Raw genomic sequence first — 25,098 nt, 5'->3', positions numbered from 1 at the left:
ATTTTAATCCCCAAAATGCACATTTCTAAAAGTCATCTTTGCTTTTAGAAAAGGCTTGTTATGCAATGAGTTTTTACCACTCATCATATTTAAATATTAATACATTCTTACACATCTATTACTTTACCTCAAATCTTTTATCCATATTCACGCTTCCCAGCCCCCCCACAAAATGTGGAAGTGAAATCCTAAATGTGTTAGACATTCCTAATCTCAACAGGGAAAAAAAAACTGCTGGTTCTTTTTTTATAAATCTTTTGAAGTGTTATATTATTTGCTTCTCCACTCTACGGGCTTTGTTAGGGTGTGTCAATAATAGGATATCAGTAAAAATGTAAGAAATACACACACATGTTTTAAAGAAGTGTTTTGTGACATATATTCTTAGCTATCTCTGCTTTAATGTTAATGTACAATCAGACAGTCTCTTAAAAATAAACAATATGATATGTTAATAGTTGCCATATTTGGGAGGGGTGTAAATAAGTCATTTCAAATGAAATATTTTCCACCCATATGAATATGAAAGAGACAAAATCTGTCCAAGAGAATTAGCCATGTCCTCAAGTGAATGAGAAATGAATTGGCAAAGACTGAGTCTCCATGAGAACATTACTTTGAATCAAAACCAAATTTCTAAAACACTCCAGGTGACCTGCTCTGTATTTATGGAATTTAAACACTGAAACACTGAAAAGAATGATTCCATGGCATTTAAGAAATAAAGCAATTTCATTGTCAATGTTGTATTTATCGATTGTATGTTGTAACATTTAGATCTAGAACCTGAGAGGGAAGGAAGGTGAAGAGTAAGGTGCTGAGGAGCTTCTCAGCTAGGCACTGTCACCTGGTCACCAGTTCCTTTCCCCACCCCCCCACCCTCCAAGTCGACAGTGGCAAATGGACTGACTCTCCCTTAACTTAGAAAGGGCTTCTCCAAGTTACTTCGAGGGAGGCCAAGGACTAACACACACACTCCTAAAACTGTCATCCACCACGTGTCCAAATCCTTCAAATTTCATCATCAGTGATTATTCCTTTTGCCTCTTTCTTCCAGTAAAAATTAAAAATGCAAATATCACTAAAACACATAGTATATTAAATTATTTCTTACTATTAAATAAAACATTGTCTGATGCTTTCCTCTTGCAAAGGGAATGAGAAAAAAATTAATAATGAGAGCATTTGCTTTCAAACTCATAGCATATTATACGGGAACGGTAGGGCTGATAAAGTCAGGTCTGATCATAATAACTAACACCTAAATCACACTATGTGCTATGCACTTTTCTAAGCATTTCACATATGTTAACTGACTTAAACCCTAGGAATTAAATAGATAGGTTCGGATAAAGAACTGGAAGCAGAGTCGCCAGAATCACAAGGTACCAAGAATGTGGGTGCTGCGCTGTGCTGTCCAGATCTCCCCTTCAGAACTGAGGTGCTGTCCCAGCTGGTGGGACTGCTGGCTGGGGACACTCAGCTCAATCCTGCTCTGGAAATTACCTTAGCCAAAGAGAGTCCCCTGGCCCACGATCACACCTTATCCGTGGGCAGCCCACATCTCATGACGGGTTGCTGTGGGGTGAAAAGGCCTGGCTCCCCTACCTCAAGCTGGGGCAACTCTAAACGATCTGCCCAGCTCCAGAGCTCCCGGTGGGATCAGCTGAGGCCTCCGTGGCTACTGTCCTGCTCTTCACCTCCTTCCTCTGCCCAATCCGACTGCCTTCACTCCCCGACAGGCAGCACCCCGCAGTACAAGTCCCAGTAAACTTCCTGCATGATCTCAGAAACTGCTTTGCAGGGAACTCAGCCAAAGACAGTGGTGGAGACCGGATTCAAGCCTGGGCACTCTGGCTCCAGAGCCCACGCTCTCAACCAGCACAAGGGGATCCTGACAGTCACGGAGATTCAGAGAACAACTTGGAGGGGAGTCTGCACAGCCGCAGCAGCTGGTGGGTACAAAGAGGGCTAGGCATCAATAACTGAAATTTGTCATGAGATTGCTGGATCTCAGCAACCTCACAAGGTGCCCCAGCTATTCCCGGGGTGTGTCAGCTGTGCTCAGCACCCATCCTGTCATGTTCTTCTACCCAGGCCTCTTCACTGATGGCTAATGACCAGTTAAGAATGCCACTTTCCTGCCCAGGAAACGGTTTATACACTCTTGTGCTCCTTTATGATATAAAGAGGGAGTCTTAGCTGTGTCTAAACAGGGATTAAGGCATAACAATAGGGGAACGCCTGGTGTAGGAGCAATAGCTCCACGCATCTTCAGCCCTGACATCATCTCTGAATTATACTGTGAAGACCAACAGAGATGAACAAAAGGGGAAATGATGTTTAACATACTGTTAAGACAGGAGATAAGCGTGTGCAATTCATTTTTGAACAATGTACATCAAAAAATATCTTAAAGACAACTTTAGGTTAAACACTTAAGCTTCAGTTATCAAAAAATTCAATGAGAGTTAATACTTTATACTCATATCTACTGATAAGAGTAGATAAACAGACCACTCCTGCAACTGAAGCAGAATTGTTCACAATTTCCCAGAATCAGGATCCTGAAAATATTATTTCTCCTTCCTTGATTCCACAGACTGTGCACAGCACTTAGTGTCAACACCTCAAGCTTTCGCATCGTCCCACTGCTGCTCCCCAAGTCATCAGGGTTATGTTAGATCCCATATACCTGGACACTCACCCTAGGACTGAATCTCTCACTTTCTCGACAGAACTAAGACGTTTTTCTACCAGCTTCTGACTCAGGCAGCAACTTGCTTGAAACCTGGGCCATAGGCTTTAACCTGCTTTTTTCTGCTGCACTGGTTTTTATGTTAAGGTCACTGTGTCGTTCAAGCCCATGGGCCATATAGGAATATATGGCATTTCCAGCTCTCTATTTAATTTATGTACACACTGTTACATCTAAAGAAAGTTATCAGCCGGGTGCGGTGGCTCACACCTGTAATCCTAGCACTCTGGGAGGCTGAGGCCGGTGGATCGTTTGAGCTCAGGAGTTCAAGACCAGCTCAGAGTTCGAGCAAGAGTGAGACCCCATCTCTATTAAAACTGCAAAGAAATTAGCTGAACAACTAAAGTATATAGAAAAAATTAGCCGGGCATGGTGGCACATGCCTGCAGTCCCAGCTACTTGGGAGGCTGAGGCAGGAGGATCGCTTGAGCCCAGGAGTTTGAGGCTGCTGTGAGCTAGGCTGACGCCACGGCACTCTAGCCCAGGCAACAGAGTGAGACTCTGTCTCAAAAAAAAAAAAAAAAGAAACAAAGAAAGTTATCCAACACAACTGTTTTTAAACTTACACAAAATAAAATGTATTGCATTTATTTGGAAAAGCAAACTGTTTCAGATTGGTGGGATTATCCAAAATGAGCCCAGAACCAAAAGCATTCATTTCAATTCAGAAATAACATCCAATTTCATTTTATCAGCAACAAGGTGTGGACTTGATTCAGAGAAATTTTATAAGGAGGTCTAAGTGCTCCTTTTACAACCTCAAATATAACACCTTCTGGTCAAGGTCCAGAGCTGAGATAAGACATGTGGGGGCAGGTAAACTTTCTGGGAATTGTCATGTAGGTCAGACCCACAATCCTCAGAAAAACATTCAGTGACAGCTGAAAATAACATCAAAGAACAGGAAATTATCCTGCAAAATGATAAGTACCTCAGGCAATCTTCTATGAAAAGAGAATAACCCCGGGTAAAGTCCTGGGTAAAGAGAAAATAACCACCCAAAAGATTAAGTCTATTTACCAAACATGCCCATCTTCTCTTTTAAATTGTATAAATCCACCCAAAGATTTGCCCTGGACTGTTAAACAGGGCAGTTTCTCCTCTTGGGGTGAAAAGATGCTCACACAAATTCCTACTACATAAACCTACACTTTTTGATTTATGTTCAACCTACCTCTCTCGGTTATAATTGGTGCTCCTAGTTCTGATATTCTTGGAATTGGGGGGAGTGCTCATGACATTATAGGCTTCGGTAAGGTGTCCCTTCAGACTTCACTGTTCAAGACCGTAAGCATTCAAATAGCTTTCTCAAAGAAACTCCTTCCTTCTCACCATATGCAGAGTGTTTCTCCAGACCTTTCCCAATCATGTCTGTCTTGAGGTGCAAGATCAAACCCTCAAGGAACATTCTAGGTAATACTACATAAGGTTCAGGCAAGTGGACAAATACAGACATGCAATATCTAAAGATCGCTATTAATAAATAATCAAACTCAAATATGCGTTCAAGTGTAATATGTGTCAATATACTAAAATGTAGTGAAACATTGATATTCCTCTGGAAATATACATATATCATGAATACAACACCTCTTCTGGCTAGGTGCCGTGGCGCACACCTATAATCCTAGCTCTTTGGGAGGCTGAGGCATAAGGATTGCTTGAGGCCAGGAGGTTGAGACCAGCCTCAGCAAGAGTAACACCCCCATCTCTACAAAAAATAGAAACATTAGCCAGGCTTGGTGGTGCAGACCTGTAGTCCCAACTACCTGGGAGGCTGAGGCAAAAGGATCGCTTGAGCCCAGGAGTTAGTTTGAGGTTGCAGTGAGATATGATGACGCCACTGCGCTCTAGCCTGGGTGACAGAGTGAGACCCTGTCTCAAAAAAAAAAAACCTATCCTAAAACATCTCAATATATTATGCGTTTGCATATAAGACAACATACACCTAACACATAGAGCTATATGGTACAATGAAGTTCTCACACCGTTACATAAAGTCCAGTATTATCATGGTGCCCCAACATTTGTACCAAGAAGGAGTTCTACTCTCACTCACTTATATTTTCCAAAGATTTTAGGGGAACAACATCTGGACTTACAACTCCTAGTTCAATGTGATCAATGTGATCACTATTAAAAAATGATCTGAATGAGGTAGATACCAAATTCAGAGAGATATGAATGAGTAAGTAAATGAATGACTTGTCCTCTTTGCTTGCCACTTGAGCACTTTTTTCAACAAAATAGTAGCTGTGTCTAAGTCTGTATTTTTATCTCTTTTTCCCAACGATCAACAGCAGGTATAATTCTGTATTTTTATAACCTGTGATCATATATATAATCAGTGATTAATAAATATTTCTTTGGAGCAGGCATAAAAATTATAATTCCTTATAAATCTTTTTAGGTAGATGCCTTTTTAGGAGTCTGACAAGTGGTGCTCATTGGGGAAAGCTGGGTCAAGGGTAAGAAAAAGCTCTTTGTACTATATTTTTGCAACTTCCTGTGAGCCTACAATTATTTCAAAATAAAAAGTTTTTTTTAAGTGCTAACAATTCATTTTTAATCTCAAATACAGAGTCAGTAAACTTGTGTCTGATCCAGAGAACAGATAAACTATAGTCATATCAAGATAGGTTAAGTCATTTTTTCCAAGGAACACATCGTCATAAACCCTAAGAACAAACCTTCATCCCAAAAGCTACTGGAGTCCAAACTTCATTACAACAAATTTCACAAGAAATATTTGAAAGTCCTAACAGCAGTGATCACAGCTACTGCCCTGAAGGAATATCTCCAGAAGAAACAGGGTTGAGATAAAGTTGGGTGAGATGATTGAGCATCTCTGGTCTGTTCAGATTTTTAAAGCAACTAAGCATCACTCCATTAAATAAGTATTTTCTGCTACAGAATATGCTGGCCACCGTGAGGATCACAAATTCTGACAGCAAGAGTGAGGAAGCACACAGCGTAGGAGAACAACGTGAGCACTCACAAAACAAACAGCAGTGCAAAGCAGTGAGCAATAAAGTGATCAATTAAAGTGTAGAATTCACTGCCTAAAGTTTTGGCAGTAAGAACATGTGAGTGCTTGAACGATATTTTCTTCTGATGTTTTTGGATGGGTGTTTTCATTTCTTAATGTATTTTTCAAGAGAAATTATCTGATCTCATTTATCTAAATCTTTTGAGACATTTCCTACCCGCCTTCTCTCTCTTCCCTGGCAAAGAAGCTCAACTTGGGAAAGTGCAAACGTGTGAGCTGTGTGTTTGTGCTTAATCTGTTAATGCTCAGCAATTCTCCAAAGGCGATTGTAATCAGTACTTCAGCAAACTCCCCACCGTGAGGCCCTACTCTCTGCTAACATCGTGAGTGCTCATCTCACATTCCTCAGGACATAGTCTCTAGAGGTCAAAGGAATCGAAGGAATTTGTTGAGCAGTTCAACTGTGACGTGTTGCTGCAGCTGCAGTCGTGCAACACGCGAGGGGAGGGTTTCAGGAGTGAGCCGTCAACACTCGAGTTCCTAATGTGCAGTCTAACGGATGGTCCCACTGATTGCTCGCTCAGAACAAACATATCCATATTTCACCTGATATTACTTTCAGGACTTCATTCGTGATCCTTCCAGGGTAGAAGGTGCAAAAACCTGGTTATTATGAAAGACACTAGGAATATTCCAGTCAGGCCCTATAGGACAGATTCCCATGCCCAAGAGCACAAGAAATGAAAGAGCCAATCCCATCCCCTTGAGGTATCAGTTGTCACGATCCTACTCTTTAAACAGTATCCCTCCCTGAATCCACAGTACCCATTTAAGAGGAAGAAAAAAAAAAGTCCCATGGGCGAAGGGGACACCAAAAGGAGGAGCCTTGCTTCCAGCATTTCATACAGCAAGAGCCAGTCATGCCTGGATGCGTTTGCTTTAAAAACACACAGTTTAACTTCTCAAAGGAACTCCGAAGATGAGATTTTCTGCAATTCACTATTTTTAAAATAGTAGTTTAACAAGGCTCACCATAACTACCCTTTGTATTTATTTCCATTTTCCATAGCATTATATCCATAACAGAAAACAAAAGCTGTCCACTATACCAGATGATTCTATTTTCCACTAAATCAGCCACATGTGGGTCAAACACACATGAGGTATAATACATAAAATGTGGTCTGTCTGTTACTGATGGAGGGGTGAAAAAAAAATGAAAGTAATACCTAAAATGTAAACGTTCTTATAAAATGTAGACTGATTTATGGGATACTAAAGTAGGATGTTACATGCTCTGTACTCTTGAGCACCACAAAAGTTATACTTAAGTGATGACAGAAACCAACCAAGACCACCACAAGCTCTTAAAAAAAACAAAAACAAAAACACTGAAATACAAGAAAAAAAGGAAAAGAATATCAGTCTTCGCCTAAGAAAATCTAATTAGATTTCCATATAAAAATCCAAGTTCTTTCTGCTGCAAGCCTGATTTTGCAGAGATTCCTACTATTGTTTAAAAGAACATTATGTAACTCTCCAAAACAAAAATCATGCAAATTTTAATTCTATTTAATCTAAAAATGAAAATATGATGCCTCTCAACCACTTTTCAGATAAAGAAAAAAGAGAGTCACAAAGTCAAGCCAATAGCTGAGAATCGGATCTTTCCGCAGGTTAAGAATTGTTGCTTTACACAAAAGTTAATAAGGTGTATGCTGCAAGTTCACTTTGATATTATAATCAACATATCAGAAACCCCTTATCCATATTAGGCTGAAAAGGGTGTATACAAAGCTCCAGTTTTCAGCTATTAGTCATCCTTAAACGTTCAATTTTGCATGAAACATGGTTTCCAAGGTATCAGCACTGGAGAACCCACTACAATATTTTAAATCTGGAAATTTGTTGGCCAGCATTCTAATTACAGAAGCTAAAAATATTCAGTGTGTAAGCTTTGGGGGATCACCCACGGTGTGAAGAGCAGTGTAATCATTTTCAAGGGTTCTCCAGACCCTGTGTGTGTTACTGGAGGGCATAAATTTAATAGGAACTATATAGTGAAATGGGTGATCTCAAACTGCTGGCTATTAGACACAATTTTTCAATCTGATACTTGATAAACCCTGTTCCCAACTCAGCTTTGGCAATAAAAAGTAAAAGTCCTAGAGAAAAACACGTAAACCACAGTTTGAGTCACTCGGAGTAACAGCTTAGGAAAGATGCTTGAATGTGGTGTTCATTCATTCAGCCAACAAACATGTATTAATATGCCAGGAACTGTTCTCAGAGCTGGCACAGTTCAACTCAAGAATAAGGAATGCTGTAGAATGCGACAACAATAATAATAACTAACATATGTATGGCCATTAACAGTTCTGCACACGGTTTCATAAAGATCACCTCATCTGCCCCTCGTAAATCCTCTGTGAATTAAGTTTTATAATCATTTCAATAATGAAAAAAGAGCGACATGGATGATTTTTTTTCAATTCCCCAAATCAAACAACTAGTAAGAGAGGTGGGTGTTCAACTCCTATCCTAAAAGTCCAAATACAAATCTCCATGGGTCACTGGGCAATGCAATGTTACAAGATGCTCTACTTCTATGTAAAGCACTGAGGACAAGTTCTGTTATGTTTTTTATTGTTGTGGTAAAGGTTTTTGTTCTGGTTTGTTTTTCTGGTTTTTAAGGACCAGGTTTCACAGATCCAGACTATGACGTTTACAAGTTCAAAATGTTTCTAAACTCTGTTTTTTTTAATTTGTACAAATTTGTGGGGTACGTGTGAAATTTTCTAACATGTATATAATGCGTAGTGATCAACTCAGTTTTTAATCTCTTTAACCCATTTATTTGACCTATTAGATGGACATATTGGTGAATGAGTTTGCCTGGTTAGCTGAGTTTTCTAAACAAATAAGAGAAGTTAACTCCCCAGGTATTAAAATCCTTCTTACTTGGGATAACAACAAATATTGGACAAAAACTTCATCAGCAAAAAATATGAACAGTACTTTATAAAAAAAAGTATAGCCAACAATCATATGAGAAGGTAGATAAGGTACTCTGGGAAATGTAAATCAAAACCACAATGCGATACAACTATACATTCGCCATAATGGCTACAATAAAAAAGACAGATAATATCAGCTTTTATAAGGATGTGAAGTAGATGCCACTCTTATACAGTGCTGGCAGGAGTGTGAATTAGTACCAGTTTCAAAGGACGGCACTATCTACTAAAACTGGTCCAGCAATTTAACTCACAACACACACAACCGAAATTTCCATGTTTCCCAAAAACATACATAAGAATGCCCACAGCAACTCTATTCATAATAGCCCAAAACTGGAAACAATCCAAAAAAAAAAACAAGTAAACCAAGAATGAAATGGATAAATACACTATAGCATTCCTATAAAGCAGAACACTGTAGAGTGATGAGAATAAACAAACTGTCGCTTCATACAAAACAAGAATAAACCTCACAAACATGCTGTTGAGCAAAAGAAGTCAGACACAGGAATACACACCATGTGATTCAGCGATAGAAAGTTAAATTACAGGTAAAAGTAACCTATCGTCTCAGAAATCAGGAGAGAGGATACCGTGGGGGGAAGTAACAACTTGCAGAGGGAGGAAAGAAGAGGCTTCTGGAAGCTGGCGATGATCTACACCTTGGCCTTAGGGCCGATTACTTGGATGTGTTCACTTAGGTAAACCACTGAGCTGTTCACTGATGATTTAAAGACATGTGCAATTTTCTGAATACATATTGTATTTCAATAAGAATTTGATAGGAAGAAGGGGAGGGAGGAAAGCAAGGCAGAAAGGAGAAAGGGAGGGACGGAGAAGGGGGTGCAATGAAATGATACTATCAGGGTCTACACTTAAACAGTCCTCAGCCCCTGTGTTTGCTTTAGTTCTTAACTTCTGCTTGTAGTTCTTTGTCTACCTCTTCGTTTACTGCCAAGCTGTTCTCGGGCACTTTTCAATGTTTTCCATGAAATCTGCCAGTATCGACCCATATCTATCTTCTACTTTGTAGTTTTAGAACAGTATGCTTATTAAGAGTAAAAAGACTCTGAGGGCTCTCCTGTGAGTAAACTGAATTCTTTTGGATGTATGTTTTTTTTTACCCTCTATTTTACCTGCTCAGAGGCCTTTTTACTGGGGAATATGCCAAATGTGGGAGTTCCAAGTAGATGAGGTTGTTACTAGATCCCATCAGTGAATATTAGATCTCCAAGCCAAAGCTAGAATTAATGAACATGAAAGTCCAGACCCCAAAAGTTTTCTTATTTGCAAATAGTATAAAACAAAATATTAATCAGCAAATATATTACCAAAAAAGAAAGGAAACTGCCAATTTCTCATGGAAGACATTATGAACAGCTTTTCTAGCTGTGCCACTCATAGAACATCATATCAGTTTTAATTACAATATATTCCCTTCTCATTTTGTATTTTCATTCATTTGGACTTTTAAAATCACCCCAAAAGTATGCCAGCAGTTTTCCACACAATTATCCACAACGTAAAAAAAACCAAAGCCCTGAAATATCAGTTGGTGATTATTTATTTCCTTTAACATCCTAATTTCACATAATTCCTTTCTGTGTTCATTCTACATGAAAAACCGAAGTTAGCTCTCAAGATTGGAGATAAAATTGGTATACCCAAACTGAAAATTATTCTCTAGTGAAACACCCCTGGCATTGCAGAAACTGAAATAAAGTTAGGGAGAGTGGGCACTGGTGCTTAGCAGGATTACCAATAGGGAACGGAAACTACTATTTTACAACAGGATAAACTTTTATCTACTTTGTGGCAATGACTTTTATTGCATTTCTGTAGTCTCAGAAGTGCAATCGTATTTCAAACAAGGCATCCAAAGGGCAGAGAGCCGGGCATGGTGGTCCCAGCTACTCAGGATGCCGAGGTAGGTGGAATAATAATGACTTTATTTACCTGCTGTGGCAAAGAAGAGATAAAAACTTTTTCTTCCAATCTTCTTCATAATGTTCATAATTTTATTCCGTAATGACAATGTCTTACTTGCCTCTGAATTGAGTCTTCTGCTGTGATTAAAACAATATTCATGCATTTTTTGACAGTCATTTAACAAACATGTATCACTAGTCAAAAGTTAAAACAAAAGTTAAAACATTCATGCATACCTCCACGAATAATTTTCCATTAAATTTTTAAAAAGTATTCAAAGTTCTCTTAGTTTCCTCTTCTTCTCAATGAGCGTAATAATCCCTTACATCTACTTATTTTTTAGGAAAGAACAAGATGATGTTTTGGTTTATGCAAACAACTACAGAAGTACATAGTTTCTCCATTACTATTTCCACTGACATCTTTTTCAAATACAGATGCTCTTCACTCACAATGAGTTTATGGCCCAATAAACCCACCATAAATGGAAAATATCGTAAGTCAAAATGCATTCAATACCTCTAACCTATTGAACATCATGGCTTAGCCTCACCTAACTTAAACAAGCACAGAACACTTACATTAGCCTACAGTTGGGCAAAATCATCTAATACAATGTCTATTTTATAACAAAGTGTTGAATATCTTGTATAATTTATTGAATACTGAAAGTGAAAAACAGAATGGTTCTATGGGTACTCAAAGTACTGAACGCGAATCACTTTCACAATAAGCTAAAGTCAAAAGATCATGAATTCAAACCATTGTAAGTCAGGGACCATCTATACATAACTCAATTCAGAAGCAAGTAAGACATTGTCATTACGGAATAAAATTATGAACATTATGAAGAAGACTGGAAGAAAAAGTTTTTATCTCTTCTTTGCCACAGCAGGTAAATAAAGTCATTATTATTCCACCTACTTCGGCCTCCTGAGTAGCTGGGACCACCATGCCCGGCTCTCTGTCCTTTGGATGCCTTGTTTGAAATACGATTGCACTTCTGAGACTACAGAAATGCAATAAAAGTCATTGCCACAAACTCATTATGACAATAGTAAATATGGTTTGAGATAAAATAAAATCAGCCACCTCTACAAATTAGAGTGTGTGTGTGTGTGTGTGTGTGTGTGTGTATGTAAATGTACATCACATGGAACCGAGTCGAAGAGAATCTGTCCCCACTGCAGGAAAAATAACTAAAGGTGTGCACTACTGAGGATCTAAAATATCATCTTCATGTGAGAAGAGCAGCGTATTTTCCACTTTGTGACCCAAACATATCAAGTGTTCAAATATAGGGAGAAAGACAAAATGCATTTAGAATACAACTTAGCCCTGACCTCAAAGGAAAAAAACATTCTTCTTCCCTTTCCCTAAAATTCCTACATTATGCAAAAGTAGTAAGATCTAATTTTGTAAACTCTTACTAACTTCCTGAATGTTCCTTAACCATTTTGCTAAATGACTCCCTAAAAATACATAAATTTGATAACTCGCAGGTTGCTCTCAGTAGCGGTATCAACTGAAATATGTGTTCTGCTTGTGCCTTCCTTTGTCCCCTTCAATCATGCTCCCTGATTCCCCCCATTTAGCAATCAAGGAAAAGCTACTTAGAAACTTTATTCATCATTAGATGTTTCTCTTCTCAGTTTGTTCTTTCCAGTCCCAATCTCATTATCAACTCCTGTCTTAGATTTCATTCATATTATCTTAAATGAAAACAAAGAAATCCAAGATACAAGCGGATGATGTGTCTCACCACTCTCAAGTACAGCAAATTCCCTCCAGACTCTTCTGCCCTAACAACAGTAGTCCTCATGGACTGCAGGGCCCTCAAGGGCAGGCAGAGAAACCTGATTATCTCCATGATTCACTACCATTTCCTTTTCTTAAGTGTTGTGTTTTCCTTTAAGATGCAAGCTATGGCCACACTATCTCTCTTGTTATCACGACAAGAGATCAGAACCTCAAAATGGTACTTGCCAGAGCTCAGTGAAAAATGAGATTACCGCCCGGGTGTGCTGGAAGTGGTCCCAAAGGTTATCCGATTTCTACCACATTTTTCCTCTAAAGACAATTGCCTGTATTCTTTTCACACAATATTGCTGCAGATCCAACATGTCTTCTAATCATTTAAAAGACTGAAATGATACAACTAGCATTCAAACATTTAAAGCTATTTAATGTTGAGTAAAGGAACTGAAAGGGATACATCACTATAGACTGACAGTACATTCTGGCAATCTCATTGGCTAAGGTGTCTTATATATGTTGGTCTCCAGAAATGATCCCCAAACAGCAAATGACACCAAAAGCTTCACTTTGAAAAACACTCAAATGCAAAATGTTGGGAGTTTCTTAGTTTACCCTCTTCTCAAACGTGCCTGGAACTATCAAAATATCCCAACTTTTCCCTCTCACCCCCACTCCTATAAATGCCCTATGCCTTGACAGTTCATAACGCAGGAATACCGCTTTCCTGTTTCTATCTGCATATGTGAGAGTTTTTGTGCCATCTTACTTGACAGTTGGGGATAAAGTTAAAACAAAGCATTTGATTTCAAAATTTAACATAGAGACCAGAATCCTATCACCACTTTTAACTTAAAATGAAAGTAAAAGCTTTTTCTCAGTTATGAAAGCTATAGAGAAATAAACAGGCACACTTCCTTTGAATGGAGTTATACTAATAACTTCAATCTAAGTGCAATCATGACCATGAAAATTACTTAAATGCTAATATGACAGACACAGGAGAGGAGTTCTTAGAAACATTTTCAAAACATTACATTGGCTGTAAGAAGATACTGAACACTGCTCTAACAGCACTGAAGAATCCCTTCAAATAAGAATGGAAAAAATAAGCCCTAATGAGCAATATACACTTTAATTAATTCAGGTAATATTCCAATTCCAAGTCCCAGATGCAAGAAAAAGGATAAATACAATACAATGCAGTGTCTCTTAGGAAAGGAACAGTTCCAGGATTTGAGACAACGCGCGTTTAGTGCAGCCCAGCGTCCGTGGTTTCTCATTAGGGGCAACTTTCTAGGGCACTGAAGTGAAATGTGAAAAGAAGTGAGGAGAGTAAACCAAAGTGGTTACTGCTCTTCAGTGTCAAGACTGGAAAGAGCTTGCGGGGCAATTCTGCTGAGAAGGTAGGGCCTTAGGAAGGAATGAGGTGTGGAAAAAACAGAAGTTTTACAAGAAACTCAGAGAATGCTCAACAATGCTAGAACGGAGGTGGAACCTCTTCCTTCTCCATCCTTCTCCTCCAAGTTCAAGTTTTTCCTTTGTTCTTTAAGAACTTTATTCTGGGTGGTGCTTGCTGCAGTTTGCAGATGTAGTTCCCAAGTCCTGCCTGCCTTTGGTGACTTATTAACGGACTGGCAAAGGCTGGCTAAAATGCACTTAAGAAAAAAGAAATCACCTCTCCTTGCCAAGACGCACACGCTGCCCAGTACCTGAGGAAGAGCTCCGCTCTCGCCGGCCAAGAGAAATTCCAGTTTAACCTCTGCCTCCCCCTTGCAAATCCATTGCAAATAAATGTGCGTGTGCCACTTGCAGAGAATCCGCCTGACTCACCCCCCGCCTTTGGTGTGCCAGAGAGAGATGTGAAAGCTCTGTCTTGGGGAGGGCAGTGAAGTGGGGGCCGCGGCCTCAGTGGCCCTGAGAGTACCCCAAACGTCCCCCGCTGACAGGTTGGGATATGTGTCCCTCTCGGGCAGGTGCCTGGCCACACTGCGACCACCCGGAATCGCGGGAACGCACGTGTCCCTGCACCCGAGCCTAGCCCGCCGCGTACACCGGCCCCACCGTCCTGGCAACAACGCCCAGTTCTGCGCAGGGGGCTTTGCAGCGGGGGACAAACAGGACCACCCAAACTCCGCCTGTCCCCTAAGAGCAAAAGAGTACTTTTCCGCGGAAGCAGCCTCCTCACACCGTCGGCGTCCAGCCCAGGGGATGCCCGGCCCGCGATCGACCCCTCTCCGCCTCCCCGGGGCGCGCCCTCTGGGACGGGTCCCCGGGCCTGCGCCCGCCGCCCCCGCGACGCTGGGGACCGCGCCGACCCTCCCCGCCGCTGCCCGGCCGGCGCGAGCTCACCTCCTGGGGTCCGGCTTCCGTCGCTCCTCCAGGTTGGCGGCGGAGTGTGGGGCTGCAGCGGTCGCTGCTGCCGCCCTCGCTGCCACCACGTCGGCCGCCGCCGCCACCCAAGCGCCGCCCGGCGCGGAAACTGGGGGCCCGCGGGATCCCCGGAGGCGCGAGCCCGGGGCGCGGCGGGGCCGAGCAGCGGGAAGTTGGCTCTAGGCGCGGGGCGAGCGGGCGCCGGTCACCCGCGCCCGGAGAGTCCCAACTTTGCCGCCCGGCGGGGCTGGCGCTTCGGAGGGAGGCGGGCGCGGGAGAGCGGGGCGCGGGGCCGGGAGGGTCCTCGGAGCGGCACGACTGGAGCCTGCACGGCCCGCGAGGGGGAGACGTCTACACGGCCCGCGTGGCGCGCGGCGCGTGAGTGCGAGCGTGCGGGCGTCCACTTTGCCGCCTGCAGCCCCCGCACAGGTATGGGGATCGCCACCGTTACTGCCGGGAACTAACACCGCAGCGGCGGTGCCCAGCCCGGGCGCCCCTCGGGAGCGAGCCGGGGGACGGGAGCTCAGGACAGGCGGCCGCGGCGCGGGCTGTGCCGCGAGCGCGGGCCCGCGATCCATATTTAAAGCCGCCAGTGGCCTCGGCCGGCCCCCTGCCCTGCCCTCGCTCGCGCCCGCCCGCCCGGCCCCCACCGCCCCGGGCCGGCGCTCGGCGTCAGCCGCCCGGGCACCCGCGGCGGCGGGGAGGGGCCTCGAGCTGCGCCGCCTCCGCCGGGGGCTCCGGCTCTGCGCGCACAGCCCGCCCGGGGCTGGCCGGGGACCCGGCTCCGCACCGGCCTTTGCCTCCCTGGGCTCCTTCTCTCCCACGTCCCGTTCGGGAGAGTTCCCGCTGGGGCGAGCCGGAGCTCCCATGCAGACCCGAAGTCGCATGCGTTTCCCAGCCCGGAACGCTCTTGACGCCACTTTATAAAACTTGACTAGTGCCGGTCGCGAGTGCCGCCAGCACAGTCTCGATCACTGCTCACCTTGCAACAAAGGATGTCTGGGGAGAGCCTGGGTCTCAGCCTCGTCGGCAGTTAGGGACACACCCTTAGCCATCCAAGGGAATTTCTTGAACGTGCAAAGTGATTACTTGTATTCACTCTGTGCCTAAGTGTAATTAACGAGATGTAAGTACCCTTTGCCAAGCAAACAATAGTAATGTATCAATGACCCCACACCATCACAATCAGTTAGGTAAACCAGTAAGATAGGAACAGACAGCACAAACACCATCTAATGTTCTCAGCACTGCTAGTGAGTAGCTGCTTTAATAGGGTCCAGCCACACGGTTTATCATGCAAGTGTATGTGCATTTTCTAGTAATACATATAATATATGTGTGGAAGTTACTGACCAAAGTACATTTTCAACAGTAGCCACCAAAACACATAAAGCCCGAGAGAAATAATTTCACATACTGCCTAACTGGTCCTAGTTGCTAGTCTTTCTTCAACATAAAGCCATCTAATGAGAGCTACAGGGGGAAAAAAAATTGGAGGTAGGGAAGAAATAATCTGTGGACAGAGGCTTTTCTTTCCAGTATTCAAAACTGGAAGAGATCCATGGTGCTGCACCAGGGCTTGGGGAACTGGTATAGAGCTTGTATCTTTTGAAAAGCTTGTATGTTTAAAAGCCTCAGTCCATGCTCAGAAGGTACTAGGTACCACCCCCAGCTGTCTAATGTCTGAAATTAAAATGCATTAATGTCATGTGTCTTTCTGTTGTCACATCTGGCTCACATGTATGTTCACACATTCAACATAACCCACTGCAGTGACATGGGAAATTCAAAACCAAAGATAAAAACAAAAATTTAGCTTTAAAGCTTTTGCCTAAGTAATTATATATTTTTTTCTAGACTAATGTTAAAATTGACTTTCACTCCCTGAACATGCAGTTAGCAAGAATCAGCAACCCCAAAGTAAGCTCACAGGCAAAGGGAAGTCACTTTTGTATTAAGAATTTGCCTCTGCTGTTCAGCAGTTTTTCACACTGTGGATTATGTATTTCAACATAGCTGGCAATTTCTCATTATAATCGTGAACCAGCCATGAATAGTCAGCTTTGGTGAATGTTTGAGAAAGGAAAAATCCAAGAAACACATTTTCCAAGCATTCTGCTACAAAATGTCAAACTGTCCTTCACAGAAACTAGATAAGTAACTCGTGGAGGCATTTCACTATCAAGATTGGCAAGATTTTACCCTGAAAGGGGTATAAAGTTGGCATGTGGGGTGGGAAGCAGGGAGAGAATAAGAGTACTATGCAGGTCAGATTTGGTGTGTCTTAAATTAATGAGAAAAAGAGTTATCTCTGGCAAAGAGTCAACAACCTCTGTTATCACTCTCATTACTTGATGTTTGCTGTCCCACAATTAAAAAAGCATGTTCCATTTCCTTTCCTATTGATTATTGTCCAGTAATTGAGATATATGTGTTTTTCCTTTGAAAGGTCATTGATTAACCTTTCTTAACTCTGCATGTGGTCACCTTGGCTATTGCTTTTCCGGGTGTAAACAATGAATCCTGAGATTTCTGTTCACCTATCATCAAATCTGTGCCATGTCCCTCCATTCTCATAATCCCCCCCCAAAAAGAATTATTTGTTCTTTTTGTCTCAGGGTTCACACAGCTTGGTGACAAGAAGAATGAGCAGAAATATTGATGGAATTAGGGGAAAAAACGATGTAAGTAAGCTTTACTGATAATGATTTGTTCACCTTTTAATCAGTAACTCTCTGTGCTAAATGACTTTCTAGAATACCCACCCACTAGTTAGCTTATAAATCAAGTTTCTTTCCCATCATACAAGGTTGCAATAGGCACCTAAAGGAAACAGAAAGATGGAAGGAAGAACTTTTGTTTCAATGACAAGCACCATCTAGTGGCAGCAGGTGATGAAACCACCTGACCATAGAATGTCTCCAAGAAGACTGAAGATTAAAGTTTTTGAATAGGTCGTCCAGGCATTCCTGGTCTCTTATAAGCATGACATTCTTTGATTCTAAAGCAAGAATGTTGTATGTAGTAAAATAATGAAATTAATAGGACCTACGATGATTACTGAAAGTAAGCAGTGTGCAGATCTGACTGCAGATAAGGTTATTGACATAGGGTTTTCTCAGTCTTCGCATGACTTTGAATAGGTCCTTAAAGACGTCTGTATTTAAGTTTCCTCATTGCATAAAATAAATTTAATTATATAAAATAAGAAGAGTGATGGCTTGTCACTAGATATTATCTGTAAAGCACTTTATTCAATAAACGGCAGAATCCATAAATATAATTTTTATATTTAGGGATTTTTCATTATCCTATTTTAGTAGGACGAAAAAGTAAAAAGTATTGTTGGATGTTTATCCTGGAGTTATACAAAATTATAACATTCATACACATCTCACATTGGGGCCTAAACAGAAAGGTGGTAGTAAACACATACTATCTTGTTACTATGAACATCAAAGACTGATCAGAAATGTTTCTCAATAGGAAGCCTTTTTTAAATACATGGCTCATCCATAGTCTAACAAACATTTTGCTTTAGAATAAAGATTTTATTTGTGCTAATATTTACTTAGAGTTCTTGTTTTGTTATTAAGCAATATTGCAACAGAATGATCATTAAAGTTACCACTCTATCAATTTAGCCAACCACTTCATTATGTAAGAGTAAGAAAAGAGAAAATCACTTTTTCTTCTCATTCTGGAACCAATTTGGGATGACACCAAATATGATAGATCACTGAAGGGCTCATTTTTGTTTCACTTATAGTCTAGAAAGTATTCATATTCAGTCTGAAAAATTCCTGAATAAATTCAACTAACCTAGATTTATAATCTACATTTCCTTCTTCAAACCCTAGATTTAAAAATAGCTGTAGCCCCTTTTTCTGAGTAGAGAAGGAAAATGAACACAGTTTTTGCAAGTTGTCAGCGTGGCATGAGCTGAAAAAATAATTTTATTTGGTTAAACATGTGTCATCAGTGGCTTCACAGCTTTAGCGACTAAGCTTTCAGCCATATCCAACTGTCATTTTTAAAACACATGTCTAAAGTCAAATATTAGAAGAGGTTCTAACTTCTAAAAATGGCGAGGAAGGCAAGTTACTCAAACTCTCTGGGCCTTGGTTCCCTCACCAGTAAAATCAAGGAGCTTAAGATAATTACACAAAAATTCAATAATTCCAGTACGATACCAGAATAATTTCCACTAATAATACTCGAACAATATGTCTGTGATAGAGAAACATACAAATCTTTCAGAAACGGTATTGACACATTAATTATGAATGCTGTTTAATAACCTCAGGCCAGTGTTTCAGCCTCTTCCTCCTACAGGAATTCTCCCATGGATCAGCATAACACAAGACACAGGCCTCTCTGTTTGGGAGGGGAAGGAAAACTTAACAAGAGGCACCAAGCCACTAAAACCCATGCACCTGATTTAAACGATTCGTCTGGGTTTAAGTAAGATAGTAGAGAATATGTCAGACTTCTTTACCAGAACGGACTCTTGGGACCCTGGGACTCTGATTATGAGAGTGAGAGAGAGAGAGAGTGTGAGAGAGAGAGAGAGAGAGAGTTTGAGCGAGCATGCTATGTGATCACACCAGCCACTTCCCAGACACAGAAAGGTGCTTGTTCCTTTGTATCCCGCTGGCCTCCCCACCTCCTTGGGAGCTGAACGAGCCCAGGTGGCTGTTCTGAAGGTGCTGGTCCATTTCCACCTGTGCGCTGAGTCTGGCGGATCCAGCTGTCCCACTGCTTGGAGACAGGTTTTCCTACGGACTGACCACTGGATCCCACCGGGCTGTAACCATTCACCTCCCACTGGTCTGCTCTTCAGACAAGGCCTATCCTGGAGACCACAGCACCACGGTCTCCTTGCAAGTAACAAAACAGTTGACATTGCAAGTACCCGTCTCCCATAGCATTCACCTGATGTCTTCACAGGAAACACTGTGAGATTGAAACCCGAATATTACAAGTTGACTCCTCACCACACCTCACCCCGCCCTCCTTTAGGGAAAGAACATTCTGAGCAAACTGCCCTTATAGATTTTCAATTTCCCACTGCTAACCACAGGATGCTCCGTTCTACACAGAAAATGGGGCACGACTGGGCCATCCAATGAGTCAACAAATCTTCACAAGAACCTGCTCACTTTGCGTCAAGGACTCTTTTAGGTGATGAGTCCCCAGAACAAGTAGACAGGTTCCTGCTTCATAGATGTCACAAGTAAACAAATAAATGGACAAGATAATTTCCACTGTCTTGGAATGCTAAATGCAAGAAAGTGGTAAATGCCACGAAGAGGGTGACCACTCATCCCAGTGTACAGTCCCTTTACCCCCACTATCCCTTTGTGATGATAGCAGCCCTCTCTTGCACCTCAAAAGTGAGACGCTAGAAGAAATATAGAATCACCTCGGCTCTAGAAGAAATAAAGTGCAATGATGTAATAGAGTGGACAGGGCCAGGGCGAGCCACTTCCAAATGGGGGTTAGGGAAGGCCTCTCTGAAACAGGGATGTTTGAGCACAGATCTAAATGACAAGATACAAAAATAGGAACATTTTTAAAGGCGACTAGACAGTACAAGCAGCATCTGGCACGGCACCTTACGCATAGTAGGAACTCCGTCGTTACAGAGTGATCGATCAAATTCACTTTTTTGGAATGTTCGAAATAGGCTTACTTAACCAGAATATAGTATTATTAAGACAGATTTCAGGCTCCACAAATTCCTTAAGGCATCATTCTTCTTATACAACAATTTTTAGACTGTATCTATGTATTTGTGTCCATGTGCATAAAATATCTCTCGAAGGATACATAAGCAACTAAAAGCACTATTTGCCTCTAGGGAGGGGAGTTAGATGATTGTGATGCAGTCACAAGGAGGAAGATTTTAACAGAATCATTTGTACTTTTTTTGACTTTTAACCATGTCAATAGAGTGGTTATAATTTAAAATACATAAATAATTTCATTTGCCTGCCTAGAGATATTTTTCCATATAAGTAAGTATATAATTTAAACAAAAGCTCACCTGATTAGTAATTTTACAGACTATGACACAGTGGCTACCAAGACACCAGGGACAGGACTGGAATGTCTAACTCCTTTCATGCTTATTGGATGCTGTTCAGTGCTGACAGTATTTGCCCACTGCCTACCTGGGCTCCGTTCAAATCAGTGTCACGGAGACAAAAAGATTTTCAGAAGAAAATTGCTGCTTTTCTTGCACCTTGGCAAATAAAAAACAGCACAGAATTTTAACATAGCATTGTATCAGACATCTTGCTGTAACTTTGATTAGAGCAGTTAGTTTTCAAAAATGAAAATTTGTTTTTTTCCATTATAAAAGCAATGTAGCTTTATTATTAAAAAGTCATAAAATAAAGCAGATGGAATGGCAGTGAAAAATATCTCTTTCAGAGAAGACTGATAATATTTTGACATCTTCTGTGCATAATTTAGATCTGTGATTTCCAGTTGATTGATCATATTGAATAAAAAAAGGTATGGTCATTGAAGCTAACTTTGAGCATCTCTTTTGGCATAGAACACAAGTTTTAAGAGATCTGGCTAGGAAAAAGGGGGGAAATCTGAATTCGGTTCCATTTTTTTAAACCCAGGTCTTAGCTGTTGTACTCTTATCTCCACACAATTCCAGAATTGCCCTTGTGTTTATGAAAATTCAGCTGGAATAGGCTGTCTATTGACCGTTTCTGCTATCTGGCAATGAAAATCTTGATAGCCTCACTAATGACAATAATAACAATAATAATGATAGTGGCCAACACCCACATAGCTGTTACAATGTTCCAGGGACTGTTCTAATAAATTATTATAGCTCCCTTAATCTTGTTAGTAATGGTACTACTTTCATCTTTGGAAGAGACTGCACGACCCTCAACACTCCCTGCATTTTTATACATAGTCAAATCTGTTTCAGATTAACTAAAAATTTGAAGAAGTTTGGAGTTGGGGTTGATCTTTCTTTGTGAACTTAAACATCTGATCCAGAAGAGTTAGCTAATTGCTGGGGAAATCTACACACTGTAACGCCTAAATTCAACCGAACCTGACATGTATATATTGATATTAACACCTACATATACTTTGGTTTTTTGTTGTTTTTGTTTGTTTGTTTGTTTTCTTGAGACAGAGTCTCGCTTTGTTGACCAGGCTAGAGTGCCGTGGCGTCAGCCTAGCTCACAGCAACCTCCAACTCCTGGGCTCAAGTGATCCTCCTGCCTCAGCCTCCAGAGTAGCTGGGACTACAGGCGCCATGACGCCCAGCTAATTTTTTGTACCTATTTTTAGTTGACTGGCTAATATTTTTTTCTATTTTTAGTAAAGATGGGTCTCACTCTTGCTGAGGCTGGTCTCGATCTCCTGACCTCAAGCGATCTTCCCACCTCGGCCTCCCAGAGTGCTAGGATTACAGGAGTGAGCCACCATGCCCGGCCACCTGCATATACCTCTAAGAAATCAGCTATCCAAAAGGAAGAAAGAATAAAAGACAAATGAAACTAAGTAGAAGAGTGCTAGATAGCTCCCCCTACCCCAGCCAGTCACCCCCAAATTCTATTACTACTTCTTTGATTAAATTAAAATGCAGATAGTATTGAGTGCTTATTTAACACTTGGTTTATCCTGGCAAGAGTAAAAGACATTCCATTTAGAAAAACAACTATTCAAAAGCTTCTGCTGACACTGCAGTTACTATTTGGAATAAAGACCACAGTAATCAAGTAGATGGAGGTGATTTTTCAGAGAATACAGAAGAAAATATTACATACTTAGGTGTAGTGGTGTTGTGCTAACAAATTGCTTTCATAATCTTGCTTTAGCATAGACCACCAGCCAAAGAAAATGGAAGTAGTCCAGTGTAATACTAAAAGTTGAAGCAAATATTAATAAATTCAATGCTGCATTTAATCATTAATAATACGGTATAGCTACTTTTGTCAAGTAATTCCTAATCCTCATAGACATCTTATATAATAGGATAAAAATTATCCCTACTCCGCAGTTGAGGAAACAGAGGCTCAAAAATGTCAAATGACCCCAAGTCATACAAGTACCAAAACTCTGGAGCCAGGGTTCTGCAACTCCATACCCCTAGGAGATATATGGGGAATGGTAAAATTACTTGGTCCTAGGTCCTTGAAGTGTGGACGCCTTAACTCCACACCTCTTCCTCCCTACACCACCCATTTTCAGTCTAGTCTGCTCCCAAAGCTAACTTAATCTTCCTAAACCACAATTTTAATTTACTTCCTGCCCCCACTCTCAAAAAACAAAACAAAACAAACAAAACTTCGCACTGAAGACAGAGAGCAGTAGATAAATTTGGGAGACATTTTGGAGGTAGAACTAAGTGAACTTATTGACAGATTAGATGTAAGAGTTGAAAGAGCAAGAAAAATGAAAAATGACTCCTAAGTTTCGGCCAGGAAATCATGTCATTTTCTAGGATGGAGACACCTGACGAAGGACTAAGTTTAGGGCAGACAAAAGACACTGCTTTGATTTTTAGGAAAGACAAAAATTGTGTTATTTTGAACAAAGTTTGAGATGCCTTTTAGACATCCAATTCTAATAAACAACCAGCAACATAAAAATGTTAACATTTCACTGTTAACAAAACACTTACATTCTCCCAATGGTGTCCTCACTTTTTCTTTGGCCAATGTGGCCGATTGTATTTCCCAAAGAGGATCTTAGCAACTACTCCCATTCCCACATCCTCTTCTCCAATGTGACTTTGCCATTCCACTCTCAAGAGGCAGAGTCTAAATCTCCTCTCCTTGAATTTGGATGAGCTTCGGACTGCGTTGACCAATGGAGCACAGTGGGAGTCAGGCTAAGTGGCGTAGATGACGCAGTTATCACTTTGTTCGCTGGAGCCTTGAGCTGTCCTGACTGGCTCCAACCCACGCTACTTGGAACAGCGAGGTGGAGAAGCCGCCTACTTATATAGGCAGTCTGGTTGGCGTCCTAGTCTTCAGCTCTTCCCCACACAGGTGCCAGACATGTGAGTGAAGGGCCCTCCAGATCATTCTGACCCGCAGCTGTCGAATCATCCCAGCCCTCAAACCTTTTCAGCTGGAATCCTAAACACAGTGCAGCAGTGGGCAAACCATCCAGGTGTGCCCTGTTCTAACCCACAGACTCCAGGAGCATAATAAAATGATAAGTTTTGTAAGCTACTAAAATTTGGAACAGTTCATTATGCAGCAATGGTATCCAGATCAGACATTCTAGAGGAGCATGCAATCCCCAAACAAAATGTTTAAAGTAAACGTCATTCCATGGACTCAAACGAAGGGTGAATTACTGGATCAGTGGTTAACTCTGGGACGGACAAGGAATCTGAAGCTCAGACATAAATTCGGCACTTAATTCTTCTTGGTAAAATTAAGTTTGATAGTAAAGTGTATTTAAGTTTGATAAAAGCTAGAGTCAAAGGAAGCCACATTTTAAAACCCTGATGCACATTTCAAATATTATGATTTCATTTACATTCCATAAGCAGTTTTCATGCAGATATCTCTCTAAGTTCACATAAGTGGAGCTACAAATAGAATAGACCACTTATGGATAAAATTCCTATGAGTGCCAGATGGGGAATTGGAACACAAAGTTGTTTTGTTTTTCAAAAACAATCCTCTATATTTTTTCTTTTCTTAATGCCCAATATTTTCTCTTCACCTTTCTTACAAGAACTGTAAAATAGAAGAATATGGTCTTGGTTATTAGACTATTCATTTCAAAAAAATACTTTGATGTGAGAACTGTTTTAACATAACAGTTCTTTGTTATGTTTCCAAAGGTAGTGGAAAATATATGGAAAGTATATTATTTTCCTAGGAATTAGGACCTGCTACCCAGTGAATGAATAAAGTCAATTTGTTTTGCCTCTACAACAGTCAGAAATACTTAGTGACTGATTGATTACTCCTTCATATGCGTGAGTAGAGCAAGTGTTAACAATAAACAATATTCTCCAAAATAGGAGTTTTTTAGCCACTGCCTCCTGGCTCTGACCGTGCTATTTAATAACATTTCACTCCTTAGTAAGCTAACATTTCATCACCATTGCAGATCTATAATCAATAGGAAACTTTTTGTCTTTTATGGACAAAATAAACTGAACTCAAGGCTTTCCTTCTGTCTTCACTATTATGCCCTTTGCATGATACCAACATGGGTACTCTATTCAGTGTTAAGATCCTGGAAGCTCCTCAAAAACAGTAACGATA

The 25,098-nt window shown here is 41.1% G+C and overlaps 1 protein-coding gene across 1 annotated transcript in view; it reads right to left on the bottom strand.

The window, feature by feature from the left end:
- The window catches only part of SLC4A4 (solute carrier family 4 member 4), a 324,449-nt gene extending 309,577 nt beyond the window's left edge, over positions 1–14,872 (bottom strand). Inside the window, exon 1 of the mRNA XM_045531644.1 lies at positions 14,804–14,872. The gene's annotated coding sequence lies outside the window, so the exon portion shown is untranslated. The remainder of the gene's footprint in view (positions 1–14,803) is intronic.
- Positions 14,873–25,098: the final 10,226 nt, after the last annotated feature.

Source organism: Lemur catta, chromosome 19 (genome assembly GCF_020740605.2).
Source record: "Lemur catta isolate mLemCat1 chromosome 19, mLemCat1.pri, whole genome shotgun sequence".
Lineage (NCBI taxonomy): Eukaryota > Metazoa > Chordata > Mammalia > Primates > Lemuridae > Lemur > Lemur catta.
The sequence above is the reverse complement of the archived record's forward strand: the minus strand, read 5'-3'. Positions and strand labels throughout refer to the sequence as shown.